This window comes from Patagioenas fasciata, chromosome 1 (genome assembly GCF_037038585.1).
Source record: "Patagioenas fasciata isolate bPatFas1 chromosome 1, bPatFas1.hap1, whole genome shotgun sequence".
In the NCBI taxonomy this organism is placed as follows: Eukaryota; Metazoa; Chordata; class Aves; order Columbiformes; family Columbidae; genus Patagioenas; species Patagioenas fasciata.
The window spans coordinates 192,158,447-192,164,446 of record NC_092520.1 but is presented as its reverse complement, the minus strand read 5'-3'; the positions used below and the strand labels follow the sequence as shown (position 1 = coordinate 192,164,446).

Genomic DNA, 6,000 nt, shown 5'->3' with positions numbered 1-6,000 from the left:
CCTTGGCATGTGTCAACTTGCAGTAAACATCAGCAAGCCCGAGGGACCCTGTGTCTCTGACAATGATGAATTCAGCATTTCAAAGCTTGGCCTGATGCCTCCTGCCATTTAAACACCAGCAGCAGCAAGCCGCGGGCTTTTTACCCGTTATTTAACCCTCTGCAGGTGACAGATTTTAAGTGTGTTTGAACCGGGTAACAGCATCCACGTTTTATCGGCCACCTAATTTGGGGCCGGTCCCTGCGTGCACTGGACAGCCCCTTTTATGAGGGCTGGGAGGCAGCACTGCCTCGGGCCTCCCCCGACCCGCCGGCAGCCCGAGCAGCGCTGAGGAAAAGCCGGTAAAAGGCCGCCCTCGGGGCCGGGCCGGGCCGACCCCATGGGCGGGCCTGCACGGCCATGGCCGCGGGTGGCGGCCGCGGGGAGACTTTGTATCCCCCACTTTCCCCCTGCCGCCACCAGCTGGCCCCGCGTCTCCCCGCCCCTGCCCGCGCAGCCCGTGCGGGCACCGGGCACCGCCCCCACCGGCCGGGAGGGCGGGCGGTGGGGCTGGTGCGCATGCGCGGCCCACCCGGACATGCTCGCTGGGCGGCAGGCGCGTGGTGCGGGCGGAAGTGAGGTTGGCGGTTTCCTCAGCGCGCGCTCCGCGCTCGGACACAGGTACCGGGGCCCGCGGGCCGCACGCGCCCGGCCGGCGGTGTGTGGTGCCGCAGGGAGGCGTGGCGGGGTGCGCTGTCCCCTCCGTAGGGCTGCAGGTAGCGGGCGGCTGGCTCGGCTGTGGAAGAGAGGTCTCGGGGCCGCCGGGGCCCCGGGCGGCAGAGCCCCTACCCTCGCTTGTGGGGCTGTGGCGCTTTGCCAGGCCTGGCTTTCCTCTGCCAGACCTGCAGTTACCCTGCGCCGGCTTTCTCTCCCTGAGCCAACCTGCCTGAGTCCCTGCTCTGACAAACACATCGTTTTGCAGATTAGTTCTGTTCTTTTTCTTCATAGGCACTAAGTGTACTGAAAATTAGATTTTGTTGTTAGTATGCCTGTGCCCATACATCTAAGCTCTTGGTTTCAAAGATCCCAGCTTCTTGCAGTTGCTGAATTGACTCTGAAGTGATTACAGTTCACATCCTGAAAGGATTGGCTTTCTAGCCCTGTCTTCCTCAGATCTCTTTGTTGTGCAGTGGATTTCTGCAGCTGAGGTACTACAGTTGAGATAATTGACAGTGTAAGAATTCATTTTCCTCGGGTAGCATTTCGTTGTGTCTTCTTTTGCACAATATCAGACTAGTACGTTTTAATCTGAAAATAATAAAAGAGGTGGGGTTTTGTTAAGAATTCCAGTTGTATTATTGTGAAAGTAAGTACCACCTGTGTTATTAAGAGTAAGAATGGTCTAGGACATACTTCCAGAGCATAAAGTGCCTGAAGATCTGTAACAGCAGCAAGCTGAAGTCTTGCCAACTAAGGGAATAAGACATGTCACACGGCTAACTTGTTTTTTCCTTCTGTTTTAGTTAGCTGACATGGTGTTTTCTCCTGAGAATTCTCAAGGAAATTGCAAGTTAGAAGATTAGATTGTTACAAAAATTCCAGACAACAGACCTTGTTCTTCATGAATGGTCCTGATTTCATTAAAACTGATGTATGATGAAAGGTTTCTCTTGTGACTGATTGCAGGGTGAGTTAATAGTAGTTCTGTACAATATGCTTTGTTCCGTGGCGTTCATGTTCATTTTTATGAGAAACTATATAACAAGTGTATGGCTATGTCTACGTATGTCTGCACATTTAAAATGAGGCATTACCTATTTAATAATTGTTTTGGCTTTCACACAATTAGCCCAAATATTGTGCTGACTAGTATTTGTGTTTACAAGGGCTTCAGAAATCTTCCATTTTGACTGACTACATCAATAAGATGGTGATACTCTTGACTGTTCCTTCATTCTTCGTGAAATTTTGTTGGGATTTCCTCCGAAGGCCCACACTATCATGTGTTTTATTCTCTGATCTGGAGAATGAGTTTATGTGTCTCTCTGTGAGTAGCATCTGCTTTGATAGATAAGGAATATCCTCATACCTCTGTTTCAGCTTCCTTTTGCCAAAATGACATTAATCCTCTTTAAGTCATTTTCGTGAATCACTATAGTATTTCTTTGTTGTAGAGAAGGGAGTAATCTTTCCAAATTACTTCTTGCATCTTGTGACTGTTTGTTGTTGATGGGCTTTTTTTGTTTGTTTTGTTTTTCCTTCTTTCTGCTCCAAAGTTGATCTCTCATTAGTTCTTGAAGAAAAGAGGCTACAGAGGAAAAGTCCATTTGTTGTAGTGACAGCTAGAGTCAGGATCCAGTATCTTTGGCTTAAGCAAAGGCTCAAATGTTGGGTGGATCTCAGTAATTCAGGCAAAGAAGTGTAATTATTTGCTACCCTGTGCACTGGATTGATGTACTATGGTGATAAACCATAACAGAAGAACAGATCTGACTTCAGTTACTCCTCCATGAAGTTAATTCTGGAGTCAAGATGGAGAATATTAATATACTAGGATGTTATCTGGGGCTTTGGACAATTATAAGGCATGTTGGTACCTTTAGTTTTACATTTGAAGTGTATGAGAACCCTTTTGTATACAAAGCTTGCTGCCTCCTGCTTTTTGTACTTAAATCTTTTAGAAACTGTTTACTGCCTTACTACATTAATTACTGTACAGAATTTGGTTGTTTCATGTTCCTTAGAGAAGCATGGAGGAAAGGGAGAAACAGTGATGAATTGTCTTGATGATAAGAACAAATTTGCCTTTCCTATGTGGCTTATTTTTCTTTTGTTCCTGTCTTTCAGTTGTGTTGTGCTGATGTTCATGCCAGTAGTTCTGTATTGTTTGTGGCTGTGTGGTAACTTCATTTGCAACTGCAGCTTGTGATTTCTTAATGGTTTTCAGTGTGCACTGAGGGGTGGTATAACTAATCTGAGAGTTTAAATTCTGGTGTTTTTGCAAACATAATTTAAGAGTTAAAAAAATATAATGAAAGTTTAAAAAACCTAGAGAAAAAAGATATGAGGCTTTCACAAAAACACTTAAATAGATTTTTTCCTACCACCCTATTTTGGAGTGCAAAGCTCAAAAATTACAGTCTTTAAATTGCTTGTAAAGCGACTGTCTGATTTTATCTCTCCGTAAGCATTTAGATGTATATATTGTCTTAAACACTGAAGTTACCAGGCTCTCAGAGCTTGTACCTGTGGTATGCTACACCTAAAAGGAAATGCTAATTATTTTGCTTTCTATGTGAGCTGAAGACCGTGAACCTGAAAGCTGCTCTTGTTTCTTGTGCCTGCACCCCAGACCATACTTAGCTGCCTCCTTCAGGTCTGTGGATGTTTGAACTGTCAAGCTGCAAGGGAGAAGGATGAGGTGAAGTCCTTCAGATATGTTATAGGAATTTTTCTCTTGCTTCTGGACTTAGAGGAATTCTGTGACTGCAATATTTTTACAGAATAATGTCCTCGTTCCAGAAGAAAAAATGTAAAATGACTGCTTATTTCTGTTGAAGGTTAACCCTTGCTCTAGGCCATTTCTACTAGGCAATTGTTTTCTGGTGTACTGTGGCTTAAGATGGCTTTTATGCTTTTGAAATACACGTTAATATTGTGTACACAATTAAGGCAGAACTAGTGGATTGTAGTAGATTGTTTCACTGTCAGAAACTTATAGTGTAGAAAATCAAGGATAGGGTAGAGCAGCATGTGAAAGTTCAGCCCATAGCCATCCTCAGTGTTATGTTTCACTTGCTTAAGCAAGTGATATATGTCTCTTCCAGGGTGTTACTTTTGGGTTCTTATGCAGTGCACATTCTTTATTATAATTCTTTGCTTGTCGAAATTAATTTGGTCACTCCCTTTCCATATTTTTGTCATTTTCAGCTATTGGAAAGCAAATGATAGTTTGTAGTTCACTGCTTTCTTGGTTCTACTGTGTGTGTGTTGTGCATCCCTCCTGTTGCAGGAGTGTCCCATGATGCTCTCTGCGTTTCTTGCAGCCTCTTTGTTTTCGTTTTTTTGTTTTTTAATCACCCATCCTTATGAATAACGCTATTTACCCCACTTACAGATTTCTTGAGCAGCAGACTCAAGTTGGAATGATTCTTGTTATTGTTATGCAGTCAGCCCTTTGAGAATAACAAAGGTGCTTGACAGACTTATTTTCACTTAGTTGCTATTCAGGAGAGCTGTGAGCACCAGGCACTAAAGACATCCTCATGTAGATTTGTGAAGCTAGTGCTGTAGCAGTTTGTTTTTGAAAATTTACTTTCATAGCTCTTAGAGCTGTATACAATTTTAGTTGCAGAGAACAAGAGTCTGGGATATTCAGTGGTTAGCATTTAAAATACAGGACCTTAGTTTTATATGTACAGAAATTTAAGATCTGAAAAAAAAAATGTTTTCTGTTTGAACGCTATTTAAATAAATGTCCTAAATTGTAGGAGTATACAGTAAGTAAATAGAATCATAGAGTGGGTTGTGTTGGAATAGACCTTAAAGATCATCTAGATCCAACTCCCCTGCCATGGTCAGGGACACCTCCTACTAGACCAGGCTGCTCAAAGCCCCGTCCAACCTGACCTTGAACACTTCCAGGGACGGGGCATACACAGCTTCTCTGGGCAGCTTGTCCCAGTGCCTCACCACCCTCATAAGGAAGAATTTCTTCCTTATATCTAATCTAAATCTCCCCTCTTTCAGTTTACAGCCATTACCCTTTGTTCTGTCACTACATGCCTGTGTAAAAAGTCCCTCTCCATCTTTCTTGTAGGTCCCCTTTAGGTACTGGGAGGCTGCTGTGAGATCTCCCTGGAGCCTCCTCCAGGCTGAACAAGCCCAGCTGTCTCAGCCTGTCTTCACAGGAGAGGTGCTCCAGCCCTCTGATCATCTTTGTGTCCCTTTTCTGGACTTGCTCAGGCAGGTCTATGTCCTTCTTATGTTGAGGGTCCCAGAGCTGGATGCAGTACTGCAGGTGAGGTCTTGTGAGAGTGGAGCAGAGGGGGACAATCACCTCCCTCGACCTGCTGGTCATGCTTCTTTTGATGCAGCCCAGGATATGATTGCCTTTCTGGGCTGCAAGCACACATTACCAGTTCAAGTTGAGCTTCTCATTAAGCAACACCCCCAAGTCCTTCTCCTCAGCACTGTTCTCAATCCCTTTTCTGCCCAGTGTGTATTCATGCTGGGGATTGCCCTGACCCACGTGCAGGACTTTGCACTTAATAAATGATATGAGCAGGTCCCACTGTATGAGCTTACGTATGGCTGCTTTTTAGAAATTTTCCTTTGTAACCTTGAAGGCACATGTAGAATATTCGTTCCATTGAAATAAATGGCAAGGGCTCTTTTTAAATGAAAGCAAGGGAACTGCAGAATTTGAGGGTAGTCATCAGAGAGAGATAGAATTATATAGTCATTTTGGTTGGAAAAAACTCTTAAGATTGCTGAGTCCAGCTGCTACCCTAACACTGCCAACACCACCTCTGAGCCATGTCCCTTAAGAACTTCATTTGCGCGTCTTACATACCTCCAGGCATAGTGACTCAGGCACTTCCCTGGGCTGTGTGTTCCTATGCCTGACAACCCTTTCCGTGAAGAAATTTTTTGTAATATCCAATATAGGATGAGTTATTAAACCTCGGTACCGTTCTTTGTTTTGCTTTAACATTGATATTTGAATTGTAAGAAAATGTGTCTTGTTAGATATCTTTGTGGGGGAAGTGGGGGTGGAACCAGAAAAATCTGTTTAATTGCTCAAGTACCATAACAGAAAGAAATGTATTTAGAAAAAAAAAAAAGTGTTAATCCATTTTGCTGTACATCTCCCTAGCTCATTATAGCATTGCTGGATGGAGATCAATATTGCTGATTAAGTTTGAAGTTAAGTGTTTCTGGGTGAAATAGATCAGCTTCTCAGCCTACTGGAATACAGCGTGAAGTAGATACTTTCAACTGAGAGCTTTCTAAGACTTC

The 6,000-nt window shown here is 43.9% G+C and overlaps 1 protein-coding gene across 5 annotated transcripts in view; it reads left to right on the top strand.

Moving 5' to 3' along the window:
• Window positions 1-558: 558 nt before the first annotated feature.
• Window positions 559-6,000, top strand: part of POT1 (protection of telomeres 1) — a 66,933-nt gene continuing 61,491 nt past the window's right edge. For 2 of the 5 annotated variants that reach the window (XM_065848970.2, XM_071803374.1), the window contains exons 1-2: window positions 571-660; window positions 1,503-1,666. The gene's annotated coding sequence lies outside the window, so the exon portion shown is untranslated. The other 3 variants (XM_071803372.1, XM_071803373.1, XM_065848977.2) reach the window with 3 other exon arrangements.